The 25,158-nt window shown below is 48.1% G+C and overlaps 1 protein-coding gene and 1 pseudogene across 1 annotated transcript in view; both read left to right on the forward strand.

Moving 5' to 3' along the window:
* The window catches only part of LOC135901737 (high affinity nerve growth factor receptor-like), a 174,726-nt gene that overhangs the window by 69,751 nt on the left and 79,817 nt on the right, over nt 1-25,158 (forward strand). The window lies entirely within an intron of this gene.
* LOC135901774 (U2 spliceosomal RNA) lies at nt 10,144-10,322 on the forward strand (annotated as a pseudogene).

Raw genomic sequence — 25,158 nt, forward strand, 5'->3', positions numbered from 1 at the left:
CAAGAAATGGTTCAAGGATCCAGATGGCGGGCGATAAAACACTCCTAGCAGGATGTCATAAAGTTGTACAACGACACATTCAATGTTTTCATTTATAATATTGTATTCTGTGAGTGCATTGTACTTGAAGTGTGAGCGAATATACATCGCACTACCACCACCACGTTTGAAAGCGCGACATACGGATATGCAGTCGTAACCATCAAGAAAAGCACACTCATCATCAGAGGAAAACCACGTTTCAGTGAAACAAAGAATGTCAAAAGAATAGTTAAGGTCATTTAGGAATAAGTCTACCTCATCAAGTTTAGTTTTTAAGCTCCTAGCGTTAAGATGAAACAAAGAAAGTGTGTCTTTTTTTAAGAAAGCAGGTTCACAAGGAAGGTCAAAACATATATATATATATATATATATATATATATATATATATATATATATATATATATATATATATATATATATATATATATTAAGGGCCCATGCTCAGCCAAACGTTGTTGCTTTTATTTTGCTAAACCGTCTTTCCTGCGATAAGTTTTGTAACCTTTATGTATACATATATATAAATCCAGTGCAGTTCAAAAGAACACATGTATTCATCCCTATGGTACCGCTGCAGGCCTATCAGTGTGTCCGGCGAAATTAAGGACTGAAACAAAGGCTGCTTTTAGAATATAACTGTCGACGCGTTGGAAGCCCGTTTAACACGTATGTCATATCTTGAGAGTCGCTTAACTCCGCACTTTCTGGGGTGCTTATAATGTGGAAATGGAAAAAAAAAAGGAAGACTATAGTGCTCGAGCAAGCAAAGTACATTATTTTACGCCGGATAGCTTAGTACGCAAGACTCACAGCTCCCAAGGAATGGCTCTTGCGTGCGTGCGTGCGTGCGTGCGTGCGTGCGTGCGTGCGTGCGTGCGTGCGTGCGTGCGTGCACTGAAAAGAAAGCTTGTCCGATCATCGCTGCTCTATCGAACTCGCTATGGTCACCAAACACAATACCGAATTTAGCCAACACTGGCATACATCTACTGGCGCTGCTTCCATCCAGGTAGAAATTTTGCAGTTCGAAATGTTAAGAGCGACTAGCTATATATACAAGTAAATACAAGGAGGAGTTATCCCAGAACCCATATTTAAAATGTATTGAGCAAACAAGATAAGATAATGCGGATGTGTGACGTCCGTATTTCCAGCAGTGTATATTTGGATAAGAAAGCAAAAAAGAAGGCTCTTATATGCACGGAAGACAAAGTAGACATGCATGTACGCTTTGCGGACGTGGTCGTCCTTGTTTGACGTTGTCTAGAATATATTTACGGGTGTTGCGGCAACTTGTACTAAATGATGCAGTTTCGCAATGCTCCACAAGAGAATAAAGTATCCTCTAAAATTAAATTATGGGGTTTTACGTGCCAAAATCACTTTCTGATTATGAGGCACGCCGTAGTGGAGGCCTCCGGAAATTTCCACCACCTGGGGTTCTTTAACGCGCACCTAAATCTAAGTACACGGGTGTTTTCGCATTTCACCCCCATCGAAGCACGAGGTCGCGGGATCGAATCCCACCGTGACCGGGATTCGATCCCGTGACCTCGTGCTCAGCAGCCCAACCCCATAGCCACTGAGCAACCACGGCGGGTAATAAAGTATCCTTTGTAAGTTTTAAAAGGGCCTATTTCCCTCTAAAGAAAGAAACAGAGCGCCTCACTGTGCTGATATTCGGAGTGTTATTGGGCGCGTTTAACGGACAGCCTGGAAAAAAGGCACGGGGTGGAATGACTCTGTGGACACAGCTTCAAATTTTCTGACAAACACACTACGCGCGCGTGTTTTTCTTTTTTCTTACCTCATATCCTCTATTGCTCAGTGCTGCAGAAATCTGCAGAGGTAAGCTGAGCAGCGAACACAGAAGACACCAGAAAGAAGGGCCAGGGCATTGCCTTTGTTTGCTAAACGTCCACGCGTCCGTGATGCTTATGGTGTAGCAAGACAACCCAATATCGGGCAATGTATTTACAAAAAGTGACGACATGCGCGTCTGCCAGGCTCGTGTCTCACTTCGGACGAGGACACGGCGCACGATTGCATATTCTTTCCCGCGAAGACGGATCGGTTTCTGAAGGAGCGGCTGTCGTCAAGGCGCTGGGAGCCCGTCCACACGTCCATTCTTATACAGCAGCACTTCTTACGCAGCACCAGCAATAAAAGAAAAAAGGAAATGAAGGCCAGGACCCACGCTGGAATATATACGGCGGGCGTGCCGTTTCACTGCCGCATACAAGTTTCACCGTTTGACACGGCCTGCGAGAAGCTCGTTATCCTTCAGATGCGGGTCGATGCTTAACGCACACGTAGTACACATTTCACGATATCGTCGACCTCCAACCGCGATTACCAGGCGCTGATGGAGCGTGCGGCGGCGCCTTGCCCGTCTGGCGACTAAGGGGCTGAATGGCGGATTGGATAATTAGCGCAACATCGCGACCTCGTGTTCATGCCTCCCCAGTGACGACAGCGCCTCGGAGACTAGCTATCGCGCTTTGTTTTGCTTAGGCTGGTGAACGAGACAGGGATCGCTCAACCCGGTCGCCGGCCACGCCCCGTGCCGAGAGCATCCCAGGCGCGCTTTGCCGTGTCTGCGGCTGGGCTTTGAAGATCGCACGGATTGATGGCTAATTTTCACGTCTCAGTTATGCTTTTAGCGTAGCCGAGCGGACCTTTCGTAGTTGCAGCGCCCTCTGGCCAAATTCAGGGTAATGAAACAAAACAAAAACAAAAGTAAAACTAGGATATATATCCCTATGTTGCATGCTGGCCACTACAGTAGACAAGTTTTCTGTATCAGCCCTGGAAGGTGCCACCAGCCACCGCTGTTCCCCAACTCTGCTTCGAAGATAGCGTTCTGTAGTTCGCGCGGCTAAGTCACGCGTGCACCCACGCCTTTACTTATAACTCTCGTAACATCGCGGTTTGGTACATATAATTGTCTACGCGGGATAGAAGATGCCTTCGGACGCAATACCTGTAACTATTGTGACGGAGTGAAGCCAAGTTCTTTCTGCTGCACACATTCTCGAAAAGGTCCACTGCAGTGGACACCATGCATGACAGGCACGACAACACGTGCGTGGGAACAATTTCTGCGCAGTGTAGTCCTCACTCCTTTCACTTTCAGTTGAACTGTTTTTGTTATTTGCCTCACATTTTCATGTTGCAACACTATGTGCATTATATTATCCTACGAGCTAATGGCAAGAAACAATTGACTGAGTTACCCTCAGCTGCTGCCACACCGAAGTAAAGCCCCCCTGTCCAAGAAAGTTTAGTTGCCGTCGCATGCGTCATGACAACGTCAATCAATTTTCCTCTCAGAAATAATGTGCAGCGCAAATACGTAAAATGTTGGTTGGCAAGTGCAAAGCGACACATAATTTCGCGAAATGCAACGTGTCACAGGCGTAGCCAGGGGCATACCGACCTTTACATCCCTCTCCTACCCCACCTCCGAATTTTTTTTTTTCGAATTGGGGTATATGTGGCGTAAAGCGACGTGCGACAACACTGGCCTGTCCAGCCGCCGCCTACCCAATCACCGCCTCCTCGGTCAAGTGGACCCACCCAACTCCCCTCTTCCCCCCAAAATAAATTATTGGCTACGCCACTGCAGGGTATACCTGCGCATTACCGGCAAAAGTGACTGCTGTTTTTTTTCATATTCTATAACGCAGAGTAACGTGCACCGCATCAACTTTTTTTATTCAAGCTAACATTTGTTAACATGGTGGCAGGAACTCTGTCTGTTGAAGCAAAAGAAAACTGTCGTCACGTTAACTCGCTGGACCCGGTGCGCATTTTGTCCAATGTAGTGGACACTCTGTATCTTGTGAGCCAAACATCTGACAGCACATATAAAAAAATATTGGTTTTCGTGGACGCACATGGAGAGAAAACTCAAAGTAACCACAGTTTGCATGTGTAATTTTTCTTCATGCAACATTGGGATATAACTCATTTGTCCATAAAGTATCTAGACGTGCGCTTGTAATGCGTTACCGGTCCATTTTGTCCAATAGAAAATAAAGCGCCGCCTTGGGAAACGCCACGTGATATAGCCAGCGAGCTTGCATTCCGCATCCAATCCAATCCTTCCTGACGGCAACGCGCTGCACAACGCGCACCACGTCCTCCCAGGCTGCGGGGTTTTCAAATGGGTCAGCACTTGCAACTTCTTGTGGCAAACATAAGCCTTCGTCAATGCGAAATCGCTTTTGTGGCTTGCGCTGCGCAGACAAACATGAAGGCGTAGTGGAAATGCACGGCATGGTCGAGAACATGTCACTGGAGGCAGCCATCTTGGAAAGAGCGAGGGAAGCGAGGTGCTTGCGGCTAAGGGGGAGGGCGCATGCGCATTCGCGCTTCCTCCGCTCCGCTCAGCTGCTAAGAGGAGCGTAAAAACGCCAAACTAAAACACTCAAGATGCCGAAACATGTAGCTCCAGGGCCGCTTTAACGTTTCAGTCTTGCTTCCGCTCTTGTTAATTATTTAATAGTGCTCTAAAACAGTGTGATGCGTAAATGTCGCCTTCGCGAACTCCTCTCTCTGTAATAAGGATACTGCTGTCAAGGCTGACTAAACTGCGTTTCTTTCATTCCCAACTTATTGCGGGTGACTTTTACGAAAAAAAAACGCGCTATTTCAAGAATTCAGCTAAGCTTCTTATGTGATAAATAACAAAGGAAACGAGTCACTCTGACTCTTCACTCTGATAAATGTCCAAGGAAGTGAAAGCGATGATGCACGCTTGTCTGTTTCCTTAGTAGCGGTGGGCAAGTATTCCAAACTTTCCAATAACGAATCGTATATTGCCCTACTCGATTTGGTTTTCGAATCGAATCGCCAATATTTGTAAACACGAATATCTTTTGAATATATTTTGAATGGTTCAAATCGACAACTGTGCGATAATTCTCATCTCGGCGGCTATAGCTCACTTAAAACACTAGAAGTTATGCAGTGGAGCACTTAGACATGGAGACAGATTTTTCCGGCTAAACAGCTACCATTCCACTCGCCGATGAGTCCTGTCTATGAGAATGAATTGCTATTGATTGCTCCTAATACTCCGTTTGTGCTTTTGCTAAGCCATGCTTCATAACGTGCAGTATAATCGCAAGCTTGTTAACATTGTCAATATACTCGGACGTAAAAATCGATGGTGAGATCATTATTCAAAATCTATTCGAAAAATATTCTATATTCAATAATATTCGGCTTGCATCTGGCACTATTCGATTTGTATTTGATTCGGCCTCAAAAATTACTATTCTCACACCCTGAAATGTTAGCGAGTGCTAAACCGAGCGAAGACTATAATGTTTCATTTATTAGTTAAATGCTGAATAGCCGTTTGGACATCATCGACTGGCGGCCATTGTAGCCGCAGTGAGCTGAAGACAAGCGCGCTTTCTATAAACAGAACGTCGTTGTTCGCAAATAACTACGCGCACGGGCAATAGACCAGAGAGGAAATAGATTCCTGCACACAGTCGCACTTGCAACATAAGTGGTACCATTTATTCTTTTAATGCGTTTAGCATTCTTTGGGAACTAACCACGATTTCTTGGGACTGTCTAACCGTTCTCGAGGGTCGATCCCGAATATAGTGCACTTCTGAGACAGCGTTACTGCCGCACAGTGGTAAACGGTGGCTCGCAGTACAGGTTGGCTCCCGCGTATGGGTAAGGCACGCGGTGGTAAGGGGAACGCCACCCATAACGCATATAGTGCAACCAATGGTGCCACAAATACCCGCTTCCGAAAGCTTGTTAACGCATTCTTGAATAGCAAGAGTGATGCGGAGTCTAGTGATCAGCTCCAGAGCCTGTATTTACAGAAAGGATCTTATTGAAATTGTTCGTAAAAGCAGATTTCAGCATTCCCGATGCCCAGGATGTATTAGCGAGTGCTACAGACTTCGTTAAATTTGGTTAAATCGTTGTTTTCCGGTTTCTACTGCCGGAAAACAACGATTTCTCCGTTCGTACGTAATAACATGCGCGCGCGCGCCCGCATATGTGTGTGTGTGTGTGTGTGTGTGTGTGTGTGTGTGTGTGTGTGTGTGTGTGTGTGTGTGTGTGTGTGTGCGTGTGTGTGTGTGTGTGTGTGTGTGTGTGTGTGTGTGTGTGTGTGTGTGTGTGTGTGTGTGTGTGTGTGTGCGCGCGCGTGTGCGTGTGCGTGTGCGTGTGTGTGTGTGTGTGTGTGTGTGTGTGTGTGTGTGTGTCACTGATATCTACTCACTGATATCTACTATAGGGATAAAACATAGTAGTCTGCGGTATGGAGGTAGTGGTTTACGTGGTTTTACTTGAGCCCGTGTACACAACTCTCATTCCGTAGTTTGCGTCACTACTGTCAAAATAACTTCGATTATATTTGGCCGCCTGCCCCACGAGCGACAAGTGGTACCATACTGAAATACACTTGGAGATTTAAGTTGCGTACATGCGCCTAACAATCCACATCCCCGCAAACCTCGTAAAAAGCTCTTCGAGGCCCCAACTTTCCTAAAAATCGTCTGAAAATCTGGAGTTGAAAAGTGGTGAAGAGAGCGGCGGCTGCAGCTACATATTCTGCCTCTTGCGCTCTCAATGATTTCCATGAAACCGTGTCATCATATATGAAGTTCCCTATAACGGCCCTTTATAAAGTAAGCTTTAGGATGGACTCCCAATTCTAGCCCGCACCTACAATACCTAAACGACCTCTGGAATTCAAGAACGTCCCCGAAGATCCCAGAGGAACGCTGCGAGAGACCATCCGTTCCTTTCAAGAAAACAGCCCTCGTACTTTCTACTATAAAGCAATTCTGGAGCTTAGCGGTTGTACTGTATTACGTACCCGGAAGGCCCCAGTGTTCATATTTCTTTTTTCTTTCTGCCTCGGTTGTGTCTTCTCTCTTTCGGGGGGGTTGGCAGGAGCTGGAGCGCAGCCAGCAGCAGTCTCTCGAGAGTCGCGCCCTTTGACCAGACGTCGAACGACTATTCCTCCTTCTCACTGCCCTCGCCGGATTGACCGAGATCCCAATTAGTGGCCCGACCAACCATCTGGAGATCCGCACGAAACGTCGCGCAATGAGGCAAGAACAAGCCCGAGGACAAACGAGAAAAGACAGCGCCCCCTTCCCGCGCAGCGTGTTTGCGCTGATCCTGGTCCGTTTCAGACCAGACGTTCCGGGCGCTTACTTCGCTGTATACAGTATAGGCGCACGACTTACTTCACTTGTCGTCGTTATCGTTCCTGCTTTCCGTATTTCCTTTCTCGAACGCCACGTTATCCATCTTCGTCGTCGACGTGGACGACAATAACGACGGAGACAACCGAGATCCTGGCCCCGGACCGTTGCTGCGTCCGCCGCAGCGGCGCAGCCTTTTTGGCCAGAGGAAGCACGGTTCGGCGAAGCTTGCTCATCTCCTGCGTTGCTGCAGTATACGCACTAGCCGAGGGGGCCGCCAATAGTGAGCCTCGTTACATTTGTCAGAGCACTTGTTTTCGTATTTTTTTTCTCTTTTTTGTCCAAGTAGGCTTCTCGGAACACATGAAACGTCTTGGAGAAGCTACTATCGCAACTTATAGGAACACGCGTTTGAAGAAAATATCTCCCTCTATAGGGCCTCTCGAAAAGTCCGTCTATCGCCATGCTCATTATGGTCCACTCGAATGCAAATTCGAGTTTCCAGAAGCGCCGCTGTGAGACGTAACAAACAAACCAAAACGAAGATTCGAGATCACATGCACGCTCCACAAAGCAGCCGTGCATAATCAATGCTTAGGACAGGCAATTCTGTCGGCAACCAAACACAGACAGGCAACCAGACAGGCAATTCTGTCGAAATGTTTAGCTTCATAATCAATGCTTAAAAAATGGGCATCGAAAGATAACTGGGTGTACGCAACTCACTGCGTGTTTTGCGCATAAGGACCGTCGAAAACAGCGTTCCATCGTCGCGCGTGTTGTCCGCAGCATTACGCGCACTTCCGCGCCAACACGGATAGATCGATCTAGTTCAATCACATGCACATTGCCGGTTGACTTGTCTGACGCCGCGGTACAGTAATGGGCGTACAATGAGTGGGCTGCTGATAAAATATTCGGACTGAGACAACTTAGCTCACCCCGTGACGCCGAGCAAGCGCCCCAAATTCGTCCTCCCCGCGTCACGTCCATTGTGCCGGTGCAGAGCCGGCAAATGACACGCCCCCCCCCCCCCCCCTCGACTCATTATCGAGTTAGCTCGCGAAAGTACTCCGAGTCAGTAGGATTTCAAGTTCAACGCCAACTGCTGGCATGCGAAACAGCTTGAATGTATAAATAGCTCAGATAATTAGATCGTTCCTTTCTTCGCAAGTTTCGAAAATCACCGAAAAAAAAGATATCACATCGATTTTGGCACTCTGTTTGCGAAGTGACATGTATCGCTGCGTGCTTACTTTGCGCCATTCAGATGCACTGTTTTGTCGGCGCCGCTCTTTTGAGATCAACCCACAGTAGCGGTGGGATCTTGTCTGGTTTTTTGTTTTGTTTTGTTTTTTTTGTTTTTTTAGCAAGTTGCAAATAATTTGCTAAAAAATGTAGTCAGGTCTGTAGGTACATTCTTCATCTGCTGCTGCTTCTTTCTTTGATTTTTGAAATATCCCACCGCATTTAGTGACATTCATTCAATTCAATCGGTAAACATTTGTACTTTTATTTATTTATTTATTTATTTATTTATTTATTTATTTAATTATTTATTTATTTATTTATTTATATGTGAGGCATTTCATGAGCGGTGGACATGAGTACAGCAGTGGTGGGCTAATACTAAACTACATAATTAAAGCACGCATTCCCTCGGCTAAAATATATTTACCTCGCTAAGCACGAGTAAAGCTAGAATTATACGGTCGTCACACAGAGCCATTTCTTATGCCACTGTACGTGGTGATAATCATAGATTACCTTTGATAGAGAGACGGAGAACTTAATTCCAGAAAGACAGAGAGGTTGGCATGATCTCATATACACTAAGGCCACATATTCTGCTCGGAGGAAACAGTTACAAAGGAGGTGATGATGAAGAAGAGAAGGAAGCGTGCACGTGCAAGTCCGCCATGTTGCGGCATCTCTAAAAGCCACGTGCCCAGTCCGATTTCTCGTAAGCAGGTTAGTGCTAGCTACCCTTATTATCACGGCTGCACAGTCCGCGTCAGGCCAGGTACCACGCACTCTTCTGATAGTGGAAAGGCCGCCGTGCCAGCTTCCGCAGTTCTCGCGCGTACGGCGGACAAAATGCAAAATGCGTACGCAAGCGTTTCAGGTACCTGACAATGCTCACAATTCGGACCAATGACTTCGAACTCGCACTTCAGTCGTAGTGGTAAATTTTTCCTGGTTTACAGTTATAGCCGATTGTGATCGATAATACCAAATAGTTTTCTCCTGTGCATGAAATAGACGCAAAATATAGGTGGGAAGCAAAGCTTAGCTGCAATAAAAGAACGAAAAATTCGTTGTCGTTCCACTCTGTGAAGGTGTATGACCAGCGAAGCTGTGTATGCGGGTCCCTTAATGGCGAACTGTCCATTGCCGTGCGCCCACCGCTGTATGCACATAAATGGAAGGCGAGGAGCGACTAGTCGTTCCTCCACGATGTTGAGCCTCGGAAGATGACGAGGCACCGGGGGCCATACATACCCTTGTATTGTTGCAAAACACGGCACAACACCTACTGACGAATCCCGGCACGTAGAACAGATACACACCTCACCGCACTCCGAGGGCACACACTGCTTCACCGCAGCCAAGGCGATCGTGCGTTGGTCGACGTCACGAGCAGTGCAATAATGGTTGTGAGGTCACTCTAAACCCACAAGCGTTCACACACAACACAGGCCCCACCAAATTGGTTCCCCGCAAACTCCTTCCTTTGGTTATATTTGTATACACATTCGTGTGGACGACGAGACCACCGCCCCGAGGAGCCAGATGAAGCTAGACACGCGTGACGATTCGGCGGAACCGCTACCTCGGGAGAGCGGAAGGAAAGGAGATACGCAAGCGCTTGGAACGCTGACAAGGAGAGGGCGGTGCGAACGCAGACATGGCCGACGAGGGTCAAAGTGTGTTCTTATCAGCTTAATATCTGGTATACGGGTTGTATTTGGACCCAAGATACTTATTTACCTTATTTTTTCAAGTTGGCAGAATACTTGAAGCCTGCTTCATCTCCACCGCGGGTCGGCCCGGTATTGCACTATCTTCGGGAACGGCCCACGGTTCTTGGTCTACGGACATCGATCCGCAGAAAACTAGTCGTATACAGCTTCGCTGTAAGAAAAAGACGTTTACCAATTGTTTTTCCGCACGTCAGTGGTAGCAGAAGCATCCAACTTTTCAAGCTTGATGAAGTCATTGTGGATGGAGAAAAGCGAATTAAGTGATGATCTGGATCGCTCTCATCCCGGCGTTCGGTGCTAATGTTGTTTTAGCGCCGACAGCGGATATTTTTGCGAAAGGCCCAAATGAGTTTTCCTTGCAACGAGCAGTGACATAAGCTCGTTACTCGCGTTCCCAGACCGCCAAAAACGCCGTGCATCAGTTTTAGGTCGTGTGTTGTTTAAAAAAAAAGGGGGGGGGGGGGGGGGGGCACTTTATATGGTTGACTCGAAACATTTCTCAGCATCTCTTTCAACGCATTCACTTTATAACCTTAGACGACTATACTTTGAAATTGTGCATTCATCTACTCAGGCGCGGATGCAAATTTTCCTCCAGAGGGGGGGTTCCGACTTTGAGATGGTGATAGATGATGACGATGACTCCACGGATGCTTACTATCAGTACTAATATTAATAAATTTATTCGCGCCCCAGTGAGCCTTCTAACGACACATTTCTTTTTTAACCAAAGAGCTTTGGCATTCGAGCATGCCGCTGTACTTCTGGGCTGGCCGGACCTAAAGGGGGTTCAGGACATCCGGACATCTGACAGCTGGCAGCACTTTGGGAGGAACGGAACCAGTTCAGCCTATGGAAATAAGAGAGACGGCCTCACAGCGTGGAAGCGTCGCACGATAGCTGCCCGCTGCTTCCAGGGCGCTCAGACGGTGTGCGCCATATGGCAGAGAAAATTCGGTGACGGGTCTCAACGGAGAAATGTCAAAGATCAGTATTTCACTAGGGAAACAACAAATGGTGAAGATATTGTTACCAAGCGTTGCCAGAGACAAAGCTGAGGACAATGCAGAAAACGACGACGCTAGCTGATGTCTTGGAAACTTCCACAGGGATGTTTGCTCAGCCGTGGGCAAATTCATAGCTGTGTCAATGCGATTCTCTTAAATTCTTCAAAGATTATTTTTATCCATTTCCACCTGACACTTTTACCAATTTTTGTACTAACAGAATCTTCCTAATTCCATCCAAATCTTGGCCAATCCCCCGCAGTGGGCACGCGCCGTCGTGGAAGGATATCCTATCCTATGTCGCGCAGACTGGCTTCCACCTTGCACGCCTTGTATGCCTGCAGAGAGACCATGTGGGCCGAGTTCTGACTTGCAATAAGTCCTATGTCACATATACTCAGGACGTCCTTGCTCTTTGTCGCAAGGTTGACGAGAAGGTGCCGAAATCGGAAAAAGTCGCGCATATCCTCAAAGGAATCGCGTTTAACGCGTTTACGGTCCTCGTCTTCAACAACTCTTCGACATTGCAAGACGTCATTGCTGAATGCCGCCACTTCGAAGAAGCCAAAATCCGTCGCATTGCCCGCCACTTTTCTCGCCTTCCTAACACAGCTGCCACATCTACCTGCGAGGACCTCCGTCTCGCACCTGCGTCTGTCGCATCCGACAGTATTGTGCGCATCGTCCGCCGGGAGATTGAAGCTGCCTCTCCAGTTCCTCCCCAGGTACGCGCTCCAGACGGTTCCCACGCAGCAATATCCCTCATTCAGATCGTTGTACAGCAAGAATTAACCAATGTTGGACTGCAGTCACTTTGCCCATTCAACAGACCCAACCACCGCTCACCCGGCGTGCCCGATGTATCACGAAGTTCATATGCTCGTCCTCGTTATCGAAAGCCGGAGGAATGGCGCATTTCTGATGACTGGCCTATCTGCTTCTGATGCGGGCGTGTTGGAGCTATTTCTCGCCATTGTCGCAGTTCTTGTAACTCTCAGTCTTGACCCAGCTATCGAAGTACCCGGCGCCCACCTGGCAGTTTTAGCCCGCCGACACATACCGAAGAAGACACCACTCCAACATCTCTGCCCTCAGGACCAAACTGTTCCCCTTCACAACGCCGACGTCTCTCCCGCTCGCCTCTGCCTCGTCGTTCTCCGTCTCCTCCTTACTCCCACCGCTCCTCGGAAAACTAACGGGCGCAGCTCCGACAGGTGAGCCTGTTATGACGACCTGACCCGACCCGAAATTCCTCTGCTTACACTGCCTGGCCATCACAACCGGGTCAACGTGGATGTGGACGTGGACGTGGACGTGGACCTGTAACAGTACTGAATGGCACAGGAGCACACATCTCGGTTACGAACTCGAACCACCGCACGCGCCTAACTCCTAGTTCCTGCCCCGCTAACTGTCGCCGCGTCGCCGACGGTGGAACTCCAGCTGTCACTGAGATGTGTGCCGCCCGTGTCACTGTAGTCGGACAGCATACTTCTGTTTTGTTTTATGTCTTGGAGCAGTGCCCACATGAAATCATCTTAGGCCTTGATTTTCTGTCAGCACCTTCGGCCGTCAATGACCGTTCTGCGGGTGTTGTCCAATTCGCCCTGCCGCATGTCGTTGTACCTCCTGATCCTACGCCGACTCAACTATGTTCCACCGCTTACGTTCGCTTACCTCACCGAGCCCTGACCTACATTGCCCTTTCACCCCATCCACCTGTCGCCGACGACGGTTACGTCGTGTCGCCCATAGCCACCGTCTTCCTGTCGTAGAATGTAGCATTTCCCCACACGGTCGTCTGCGTAAAAGACAATGCCACCTGTCTTCCTGCGGTAAATTTCGGCCTAAGCCCTCTCCAGGCCATATCTATTGCAGCCATGGCTTCCGACTACCATATCCCTACATTAACTGCTACTGCGTCACCCACCTCCGCAGGTTCGGGCCCTACAACACGAGTACTACAACCTTTCCCGACAATGATCGCTCCTGACCTTCCGCTCCACCGTGCGGACGCACTTCGTTGCCCTCTCGCCTCGTACAGGGACATTGTCAACCTCAGTGACCGGCCATTGGGTCAAACGTCCGTCCTGAAACATCGATACACACCGGCGATGACAGCCCGATTCACCGACGGCCCTACCGCGTCTCACCTACTGAAGGAAGTCGACAAGATGCTTGCCCGAGATATCGTTGAGCCTTCTTGTAGCCCTCGGGCTTTCTCGGTCGTGCCCGTGAGAAAGAAGGATGACAGCTGGCGCTTCTGTGTCGGTTATCGCCATCTCAACAAAGTACAAAAAGAAAGACGGGTATCCGCTGCCGCGGATAGATGGCGCCCCGAATTGTTTACATGGTGCAAGATATTTTTCTTCGATAGACCTTCGCTCCGGGCACTGGCAGATTGCAGTTGACGACATGGACCGTGAGAAGACCGCCTTTATTACACCTGAGGGCCTCAATCAGTTTAAAGTGATGCCGTTCAGGTTATGTTGCGCTCCGGCTACATTTGAACGTATGATGGACACTCTCCTTCACGGCTTTAAGTAGTCAATCTGCCTGTGCTCTCTTCTCTACCTTCTTTTTTTCCCCGTAATAATATATACGCCAGTTAGTCTCCTATGCGACAATACACTGTTTTATATGTGGCAATAACACAGCTGCTTTAAATAACCATGTCTTTTTTTTTCTAGCTGTAAGTCCGATCCTTAGGCCTATACCAATTTCTCTGTGTGCTAAAAACAAAAACTTCATTTCATATCGCATCAAGTTTATGCAAAAACCAATGTATAAAGAAAACAAACACAACTATCGAGGAGACTAATGTTGCGCATCTGAAATCTCAAGCATCGTATTTGCAGGAAGTGCTTTTTCCTACGAGTAATTCGAGCCACAGGTAAGCATTTTGTGCGGATAACGAGCATTCGGCGAATGGTAGCGAATGGGGCCGTATACGTTGAACGAAAATTAGACCTGAGTTCTTTTCCTTCCTTGCACTTTGTGCAGCGGCAGACGGTTCCCCGTCGTCCTGTCGGACAGGTCACGTTGCTGCGGTGCTCAAATATTAATTTTCCGCTCGGTTTCCTTCGGACGCAGTTTTCTTTCGTTCCAACCACCACGTCCCAGTGGCGAAAGCGTGGAAGGAATTCACCAGAGACGTCGAGCGAGTACGTCGCAGCCTCTACCTCCATTTTCTGGTAGAAAGCATGCGTACTACTCCTGAAGCGGAGGGGAGGGTGGGGGAGGAGTTTCCATTTAGCAAGACGAACGCTTTTTCATTAGGTCGCAACGACGTGCTCGAAATTATATTTCGTTGGACAGGTTTTTAGCGATTCCTGTTTGTTTCGCTGGACGCTTGCGGAATATACCGGCTACCTTTTCGGCATTTCTGGCAAAGTCACGATAGCTCAGAAAAAAAAACTATCCTTGATGAAGAGAACGGAACCGCGCCGTGGCGCGTCGGGCACTTGCGAACGTTTCCCGTCCGTTTTACATCACGTGACCCGTGAACGCAGCCTCTGGCCGCTTTCTCAGCGCCGCTCACGATCGATAACGTTCGAAGCTGCAGGCGAGAGCGCATCTTAATAAAAATACTGTAAACTACTTTAAAATACAGTTTTAACGTGTACCCTGAACGTATTGCAGTTTACGAAATGCCGGGTTACCGGACACGCAGGGATGAGCAGTGCAGTTGGTAGCGCCATCTTATGGCGCGGAGTTTAACCAGAGCATTCAGGGAACTTTATTGCAGCGACCAACCATACTGCAATCAGCTGAGCTTGTGAGGCGTCGACAGCGACATAATCGTTTAAACGTAGCCATTTTTTTTTCAATTTTCCTTATACGATAACACCCATACATCACAAAAATGCTTCTAACGCGTTGTGATTGGACTATAAGCGTCAGCAGGTGTCAATACCAACTTTGCTAATTACTGCCGTCCATGTATCCGGTAGGACCCGGCATTCCGTGAAGTGTAAAACGTATACGGAGAAGCTACGTTTCCCTTGTGTCAGCTAGAATGTAATCAAAGCAGATTGTTCTCTTTTCGTTATTTTCTTTTCTTTAGAACACGGCGAATATTCAATAATGACTCAAGTGCAACCACCTTAAAGTCTGCCGTTATTACTCCGCGTGCTAATGGATAAGATTGATACGACGATAGATGCTGTCATTTTACACCAGAATAAGAGCGAGAGGGAATGGATGGATTAATGGAGGGAGAGCAGCAGGGAGTTAAAGGGAAGCTGAAACGGTTTTCAATTTCCATGGATTGCTGGGATTGGGAAGAACAGACCTAATAATTTACGGTTCCGAAATTTTTTCTTCGTTTTGTTAATATAAGGGGCGGAACTTGCTTTCTAAATCACCCCCGCGGACACGCCCCCATCGCTTCCCGGAGCGCCGGGTGATGTGGTTGCCAGAGGAGAGAACCGGCGAGAGTGACGTCACTCGCGGGGACCGAGCTGCCGGACTGGCGTGCTGGCATGTGCTGGCATGCCTCTTTTCGTCCTGCGCTTTACTGAACGACACTACGAGAGATTGGCCGCCGCCGCCGCCGCTCACGTTTGTTTTCTTTTACGATTTTCGTAAACTGTTCTTTCCTTCTGTGCTGCGTGAGTTCCTACAGCCAAGGGCGCCCAACATGCCCTCGTTCTGTGCAGCATTCGGCTGCGCGAACACAGGCGGGCGAGACGATGTGGTGTTTCATAGGTTCCCGAAGGACAATAAGCTTGCAGCGCAGTGCGGTGAGGAGAGATAAGTTCATGCCGACGAAATCAACTGTGCTGTGCTCGGACCATTTCCGCGATAGCCGGATAGCCTTACGACAAATGCGGAAACACGTTGTTGCTAGCGTTGCTATACTCCGTTTCATACATCAGGTGCAACGCTGTGGAGGCTTGAGATACTTCTTGCAGTGGCTGCGTTCGCACTTAGAAAACGTTCGGTGTTTCTTGACCCGATTGTTGAGAAAATTTTTCATTTATGGGCTCAGTTCTGAATGAAAAAAAAAGAATTTACCCATAGAAACAATCCGTGTACTTATACGGCTGCTAACACTTCTTTTAAATAAATTTTCTTTTCGGCATTTTTTAATTGCAGCCCGTCGCGGCAGCTTCACGTGCATGCTCGCGCGAGCAAACGCCGCTGGCACGCTGCGAAGCATCGACGGAAACGCGCGCAGTAATAAATTTTGGTGACCGGACTTCGTGCGTAGCTTCCACAGCGTTGCACCTGAGGTATGAAATGGAGTATAGGCTTGCCTAGTGACATTCGACGTACGGTTGCAGTTGTCGTGTTTACCACATGGCGGTGCTAAAACTGCCTAATATCTTTATGTCAACACTAGCATGGAGCACGCATACCGATTCTTGATTGAGCCACAATGGCAAAGTCGTTGAACCATAGTATGAATATTGCAAATATAATACCTCTGGCCATCTCTGGATGTGTATGATAAGCAACTTCCATGACTGTACCTCGCAGCACTGCATGTGCACGCTTTGAAACGCGGCACTTATGTTCGCGATCGTGTATCAACACAAAAAAACCACGGGACTTTAGACAAGCAGCGACAAGGTGCTTGACATCGCGGAATTGCACCCGTGTTTACAATCTAATGAGAAGTTAGTGCTTCGGCATTCTTCCAGCAGCAAGTTCCCAGTGACACATTAGCGCATTTTTTCTCCCGTCATTGAAACGTGCAGCTACATGAAAAAAAAAAAAACATGCGTACCAGCTAAGATTTCCAACGCGCGAGAAGGTGCACACATCGCTGTCGCTTTTGGCACACTCAACATCGTCGTTGCCGCGGTTGCCCCATCGTTTTCCGTATCGGCTGTCGGTTCGAACATGTACGGCGAAAATACAAGCTGTCCGAGACAGCGAGAACGTTGCATAATGCTTACAACTCAGCTATGAAGCCAGCAGAGTAGCGTGCTACGCTCTGAAACGGCGGAGCCGACCGGCGACGGCCGCGAATGACGTCAAAGCGGCCCCGACCAATCACGGGCAACAGCGGCGTTCGCGCGATACCCTGAGGCGCTGGTGCGCGTTTTCATGAAAAAACAGCCGCTTGCGCTTGTTTCCGCCCTTTTTGAACCAGATATTCGCGTTCAGGGGACTCAAAACTGTAGAATGCCGCAGAGAAGTCATTTTTTTCGAAAAGTGTTTTAGCTTCCTTTTAACTGCAGTGCGTGTTGTCAGATAATTTCAAGCACGCCTACTTATGGGACTGTGCATGTTTATGCATGTTTGTGCATGCCCATGTAATTTCTTCTATGGCTTCCTGGACTCATATGCACAAAACGTTTTTTGTGTTCGTGTTCTTTGACTGTATTCAATGTATTTCGGCGTATGTTGTGGTTTAATTTTGTTTGACATGCGACGAGTAGTAGCTCAAGCCAACAAAATCACTAACATCTACATAAATTTATGTCATAAGATATGGCAGGGAAATGGTTAATAAACTGTCCGGTTGGCTGCCTTATTTTAAAGGAGGATGGGGGGACTATAACGTCTTGTGTGGACAGGAGTGTCTCTAACCCTTTAGGTATCGGCCCTTTTGGTGGTGTCACGCGCACAAAACTTCCTCAATGCGCCAAAATCGTTGCTCTTGATTGCGTGTACCTGATACAGGAAGTTCTTGAACCCTCATGCGGGCTAGTAAATTTAGTTCATTTGCAAAAGTTATTTTCATCGCATCGAATGTGCGTATACCCTTAGTTGCGGAGCCTTTGTGTAGACCTTGAACAATCTTACTGGAGACTCGCCTGACTGGGCCCATACATTCTTATAGGTTACAAAGGTAAATGGGCAGACTTGCGCCAATTTTCTCATCTCTGTAGTAATCCTCTTGATGATTCTGCGATAGCCGCCACAGTGAAAACGATTATGGCGTTATGCTGCTGTGCAGATCGGAATGTGACTGCAGCGGCCATGTTTTGATGTACGCGAAACGAAAAAACCATACACTTAGGCCTCCGTGGAAGTTCAGCAATACCATGCGACGAAAAAGTCGCTTTGCTTCAGGGCAATGCGCAGAGTTTAAGAAAGAAACTGATTGCTTTTGGATCGAGGTTGACTATGCAGGCGCTTCTTTTGGTACACATTACATTGCATACCAAAATTAAGGTGAGATTCCTAAGTTCCCTGCGTTACTTCGACTATATCTATTTTATAATGTGTTTCCTTCATTTGCTGTACATGTTATTTCCATTCGGAGATTGTCTCGATTATTTCACAGGCACCATTGCATTAAATATTTGGTATCATTCTTTATTTATTCGCGATTTGCGTTGGCAAACCTTAATTGCCTGATGTATACAGTGGGGGCGCAGCCAGGAATTTTTTTTCTAAAAAGGGAAGGGGTGACCCACTCGAATGTAGCTGCAAGGAGGGGGGGGGGGGGGTGCGTGCCTCTTCGGCTACGCCCCTGGTATACAGTACGACCCATCGTGTATGCCTGGTCTGATGCGCATGACATCCATGCATAACAGAGAAGATCTAATCTGTACGCTAATAAGGCGTTGCAGACAGCCATCGTGTTTCATTTTCCACCGCTGCAGAGGAAGAACGCTGTTTAATTAACGCGCGCTCAAGGGCCGACAGGAGCCAAGAAACCTTATCATATGCCAAGCTCCCTTCGATAAAGTAATAACGTGCCTGTCTTCAATTTTAAATTTAGACAAGAACGCAGGTCACGTGTACTGCAGTGAAAGTGTCTAGTGCGGATGCGTGAGACGTAGCTACGAGCAGCTTCACTTTTTTTTTTTTTTTAATCTGGAGGCTGCAGTGACCGTCGGCTCCAGGAAGCGCTTAAACCAGACGAGACGCCGGCTGAGTCTGTAATTCCGGCTTTGACGCGCACTCTTTAGCAGCGATGATTTATCCGTTGTCGCGCTGCCAAATTTGCAACACGTAGAGGCACACGAAATGCCAGCAGAGGACGACAGCTCGGACGAACAAGAAGTACGGAGGAGGAGTCTTGTGTAGGAGCGCATATATGGCAATGTTCGTACAATATACGAGATCAAAGCGCACGGTGCCTGTATGCTCTATATGCTCCGTTCATTTCATAGCAGGCAGCGCTACTGTTAGAATTCGCGGCCAAAAAATAATGCGCGTCACAAATGAAAGAAAGCTTTAGGTACGCGGCACATACAACACAATGTAACTGCCAGGCTTTTCTGTCGCTAAATATTACGTAATTATTACGTGGAGCGCGTCGCAGATCTGGACATATTTACCTCCGAACGAGCAGAGTGACACTTGTGTGCAGCACCTAACATAAAAAGCAGCGTACTGCTTGCACTGTAGGAGTTGAGGAGGACGTCGGGATGAAAACTTGGGAGGGTTTATTTACATTATTTACAGTGAGATTCAATTAACAGTCTTATAGTCATTACGGGCCGGCAGCAACTCGGACGCTGCGGCCCGTGTCAAGAAGCTCGAAAGAGATGAATCAAGGAATGCTCTAGGAAAGCTCTCTTGCTGCTTCCGGTCTGTTTCTTTTAAGCCCTTCAGTGTCTCGAAGACACGTCACGTTCGGCCAATGGGCGAGCCCACTCAGTTGACGCCATTTTCGGCCAATCGGCGAGCCCGCTCAAGTGTCGTCATTTTCGGCCAATTGTAGGCGCCCGGGCGATGTTGTCATACCCGGCGAAGAGAGTCGCCGATGGGTCCCCAATTGTCCGAGGGCTTACTTCTCCCTGCAGTCTTGCCTTGCTGACTTGCAATGCGCCGTCTCAATAGGCGGGTGGGGGCGACGCTGCCAGGCCTTCGCGGTGCGTTATAGCCGTCTTGCTTCGGGACTCACGTTACCTGGAACAGCGCCAGGCTCTCGCTTCACTTTCGGGAAGAGTCACGCAGTGAATAGCTCCACCTGCGGCACACGAAGTGGGGGCCGCCAACTTGTTTGCACGTGCCGCGCCTCAGGAATGTGGTATCCGTGCTTCTGCGCTCCTTAATTAGCTGTGGTGCGATTCGATGTGATCTGGTGAACTCGAAGTAGGCTCAGGAAACGGTCCCGTATCTAACAGCACTCGCGACAAAAGTATGTCGCATATTGGAAGCACAAAGGTGCAAAAACAATACGTGATTTGACGCTAACTGACGTCCATACGTAGTTATTCCACATACGAAGTAGGCATTCTTTAGAAAGCGACGCAGATCAAAAGCAACTACACTGCGAAGGGGGGATCGTGGTTTTGGCGCGTAAAACCCCCTAACTTAATTAATTTTAACTGTGAAGGGTGAGACTTCCATGAGCACACTACTTGCGCATCTTCCAGAGCGTTGGCTGCTAAGAGTGAAACGGTGTGTACTGCTGCTGAAAAAAAAATGAGAAAAAAAGTCGCAGTTTCGCCCGAAAAGCGAAGCATCGATTACGATAGCAAATTAGTAGACAGTTAATAGTAGTTTTATCGGCCATACAACTTGGCAACATTCGCTTACTGACTGAATTAACAAGCATTGTGTCAGCGCGCACAGGCAAACATGAACACATCACACTCGATTAGCGTGGACACTCGCAGTCAAAACGCTGGCGCGAGCAAGTGCGGCAGCAGCAGCGAGCGGAGTGATCTTCGTGCTGTCTATCGCTTCAACGCAAACAGCGGCGAGAACACAACACGCACAAAGGTATAGGGCGTCTGCAGATCGCTTTCAAGATACGACACCCGCGACCGCGCGCCGCCACGCAAAGTACGTAGTTGCTGGCGGAGTAGAAGCCGTCCGTACTGCCTCCCCACTTTCCTCCGTCTCACGCGCGGGACGGGCCGCGACCGTCAGTTCCTCTTGTGACCAGTCGCGAAATACGCAGTTGGTGACGGAGCCCAACGCCGCCGCCGCCCCCCTCCCCCCTGCCTGCCTCTAACGCGCTTGGAGTGTCCATACAATTGCTATCGCAATAAAATAGACGAGCGTTTGTAAACATGGCCGACAAGAGGCGCTAGCGTCCAGTCGGAGACTGGGAACAAGAATATAGCTGCACAAACTACTTCAACTATCGTGCTGTACGTCATAAAATTAATAAAGAAGCTCATAACAGCAATTATGATTGTTATCATCATCATTTATCAACTTATCGATTTCGTAATCTTTTGCTAAGTCCCTGTCGTCGAGAGTACACAAGTCGCGCTTGCTTGAGCTCGGGAAATTCATCCAGTGGGCGAATGCCATCAGCTGTGAATGTCATTCACTATGCCCGTGTAGAAGCAATAAAAATGACATTAAGAAGTAATCTCATTCCCTGCGAACGACATTACACGTGCCGTGTGACAGGGGTATGAGGCGATGCGTGCGGGCTCTGCGGGCTCTTGCCATGCGCTCTCGCGAGACCGTGTTGCTGGCGAGAAGTTCAGATGTTTTGCAAAATGGCGGGCGTTGAAGTAAGCGATGGGAATGGTTGCAGTGCGCGGCTGCATTATTCAGTCGCGCCTTCATAGACAAAACCATAAAATAAGTTGTGCCTCAGTATGACGTTGTTCTGGCTGCAAATACGTTCAAAGATTCCTCGCAGTCGCATCACATTGTCATCTACTTGCTAGACGACCAAGATGCGCGATGACAGCCCGGATATAGTGGGAGACGCTGTGACTTGTTGCTTAGCATGCTTCGCACGTTGCTTTGGATGATCAACCCCTCCCCCCCCCCCCCCTAGTCTCAGAAAATAGATTTTACTTCATATGCGTCGCGGTGTGCCCAGACATGCTGGGCCCACACGCTTCAGCAAAATTACACTCTTTGGGTCGTATCTTGCCACACAACGATAATCGTCATCTGTCTTTCCCGCTTTTCCGTTCTTTAACGCTGCGAGCCCGGTACTTCCAAGTCGCGAACGGCATGCACTTTATTACCATGACAGAGCATTCTCGACAGGAAAGTAGCGAGCGCAGCGTTTTCAAGAAAGGAAGCAAGACAGATGACGATTATCGTTGTGTGGCAAATATACACCACAAAGGGTGTATTTGTTTAAGGGTGCAGACACAACATCCAGCATTTCCGCCGTATCGCATGGCGCCGATGCGGAGACAAGCAAGAAAACCGAAACGCCAAGGGCTGCACAAGATCCCGGCGCCGGCATTCTGTTTTCGTCGACGCGTAACGAGGTAACACTGATAGAAACGCTCAATCTGGTTCGGTCTTCAGGGGATTGGCGCGCCTAATCCCCCCAAGAGATCTGAACAAAGCAAAGGCTCGAAAAGAGGAATCCCCTGCTCTAGGATTTGCTTGACTAAGCACGAGAATCAAATGTAAGGCTCCTTGCAGCTCATTATTTGGTGGCCGATCTCCTTCCAGTATAGCACCGTCAACACGTTCCCGCCCACACACACACAAAAACACTCACTCTCTGGGAACGAGATTGCTGATTTTGCTTGATCACCAAGGTGACGCACGTTCGGAGAACCAGATATGAGCACCACGGCAAACAAAACATGCTAAATATAAAAACATTGAATATGACTTGGACAGAGCGAAGCAGGATAGACAAATGAGCGGACTTGAACAAAAATGACTCCACGTTTTGTGACGGTTCTATAATGCCGCTATAGAAATTGCGCTTCGAAACAAGCTGAATCAAGGCGAAAAAATTCTAAAGAGTTGTCGACATCGCAACTTATACGGAACCTGAAACGCATCGTATCCGAACGTATCGTGTCGTGTACGCATCCCTGAAAAAACCGGTGCGCTTGCAATGACTGCAACGCGAATGAGGCCCGAGAAGCGGAGGTGCAAAGAAAAGGCACCTTCGACGAGAGCTATTTCAGATCTTCCGAGGAACAGTATAGATAGCAACAGTAAATCGATATATATAAATATGCTTCAAAGAGCAAGTGCGCAGGTCACTTTTACCAGCGAGAAGTGAGTGGCTTGGTGTTCAGCGTACTACGGCAGAGTGTGAAGTAAAAATGAAGCGTAGGTGCGCCATACCAGCTTCCCGTGGTTGAAGCAATGACCGTCGTGACCATAGTGAACTGTGGATTGTTACAAACGGAAAACCCATATCACAGAACGAAAATTCAATTCAGCGCTTTTGTGCTGAAACGTTTTTTTTTTTTTCCTTTTCTTCTTTTTACAGTAAATGAACCGCAATATACACTGACGCCATCGGTGTGTGGTTCTCGCGTGGGAGTTACTGGGAAATAGAAGTTTTTCAGACTTCCAAGTGGGACATCATTCTTCCCTAAATAATATTTCATCCATTTTTTTTCTTTATTTCTATTTTTATTTACATTTGTTCTTGGAGTGTGGGGGGAGGGGGGAAGCAGAGGGAAGAAGCGCGACGAGAGAGTCTAAAGAATAATCGATCAGCGTGCAGTTCGTTCCGCATTACCCCCGCCGCCCCCCTCCCCTCTTTTTCTCATTTGTTTCTTATCTTTTTCAAAAGTGGTTCGGCGCTGTCTACGGCTCCACATTGGTGCGAAAACTCGCGTAGTGACCGTGGAAACACCCACACCGTGCGCGTTCAAGCGTCCTATACGTGTTCAAGCCGGTGGCGTTTCGACCAGCTGTCCTCGCGGACCAGAGGTCCGACGCGCAACGTAATCCCCGGCAATTTTTCCTCGCTTGCGGAGCTCGTCTTTCCAATCGTGCACTTTCGGAATCCTTTGTCCACAACCAGTCATCGTGCGCTGTCGGCTGGGCGCGAGCTAAGGAAAAGAAGAAATAAAATGGCACACGAAACGAGACGCCACTGCAGCGCGGATTGCGTTACCGAGGTTGCGCTGCGTGTCTCAATTGCTTATTAGTCTCCTCTCGGCGTACGCACGATGGAAGCAGAGAAAATGACCTACAATGAGTCGCCCGTACGAATGTGGGCAATTTTAACAGGCGCCTCTATACAATGACGCGCGGTTGCAGTGGCTGTGTCCACAAACACGGAAGTTAGTAATTGCTGTCCACTCTTTCTTACTTTTTTTTCTTTTTGCCCGTCTGTCCACCCAAGCTCGGCTTCCAATAAAGCGGTCGACGTCGTAATACTTGCGTGTGGACGCGGACAAAAACTCAGGGCAACTTCGTGGTTTCGCCTATGGGCCGATTCCGCTGCACCTTATTTATTGCGCAACATCGGTCGCTCGCCTATGGCACCCGACACAGGAAGCACGTAAAGAAAAAAAATTCGTGCGTGGAAGATTCCTCTTTCTGTTCGTACGAGGAAAGCGTCGGCATTCTAAGACGGGTGACGTCTGTAGTAGGTTTCAGTGAGGACTGGAAACGCATGTTGGTACCTCCTCTACTCGAAAAGCGCACAATTTTTCATTCGGCCTTGCTTTCTTCTTTGGACTGCTTTCCTTACTCTGTATTTCTTTTTATTCTTCCTTTCGTGAATTCCCTCCGGGTAAGACTGCTCGACCTGGTGGCTTCTGCGAAGGCGGTAAATATTCGTCGAGCGCGCTTCAGCGCTTCCTGCACTTCAGCGCGCGCGCCCCCCACCAGAGAACTCAGTGCCTTGGCTTATACTTGAAAATTTGTTTGTTTGTTTGTTTGTTTGCTTGTTTGTTTGTTTGTTTGTATGTTTGTTTGTTTGTTTGTTTGTTTGTTTGTTTGTTTGTTTGTTTGTTTGTTTGTTTGTTTGTTTGCTTACATACTCTTGACTCACCTAGCGTTTCGTCCGCCATATCGACGCCCGCCTCTCTCGCCTTTTCTTCAATATGCTCTCCATTCCTCTTGCACTTCCCGGCCTGCGGCAGAATCTGCGTTTAGTTTTTCTTATTCTTTTTTCCTATTCTTCTTCTTCCTCTTCTTACACTAACGCTCACTCACACCAGAAACCCCTTGCTATAATGGCAGGTTTGATGGACAACACGCCGAGGTTGTGCGCTAAGTGTTTGATTCAAGTAAACCAGTTCTGCCCGTACATAGCTTCAGGTTTATTATTTACATTCATCAGCAGCCGTTGTGCCGCGTAAGAGAAATAATAAAGATGATTGG

Source organism: Dermacentor albipictus, chromosome 1, assembly GCF_038994185.2.
Source record: "Dermacentor albipictus isolate Rhodes 1998 colony chromosome 1, USDA_Dalb.pri_finalv2, whole genome shotgun sequence".
Classification (NCBI taxonomy): Eukaryota; Metazoa; Arthropoda; class Arachnida; order Ixodida; family Ixodidae; genus Dermacentor; species Dermacentor albipictus.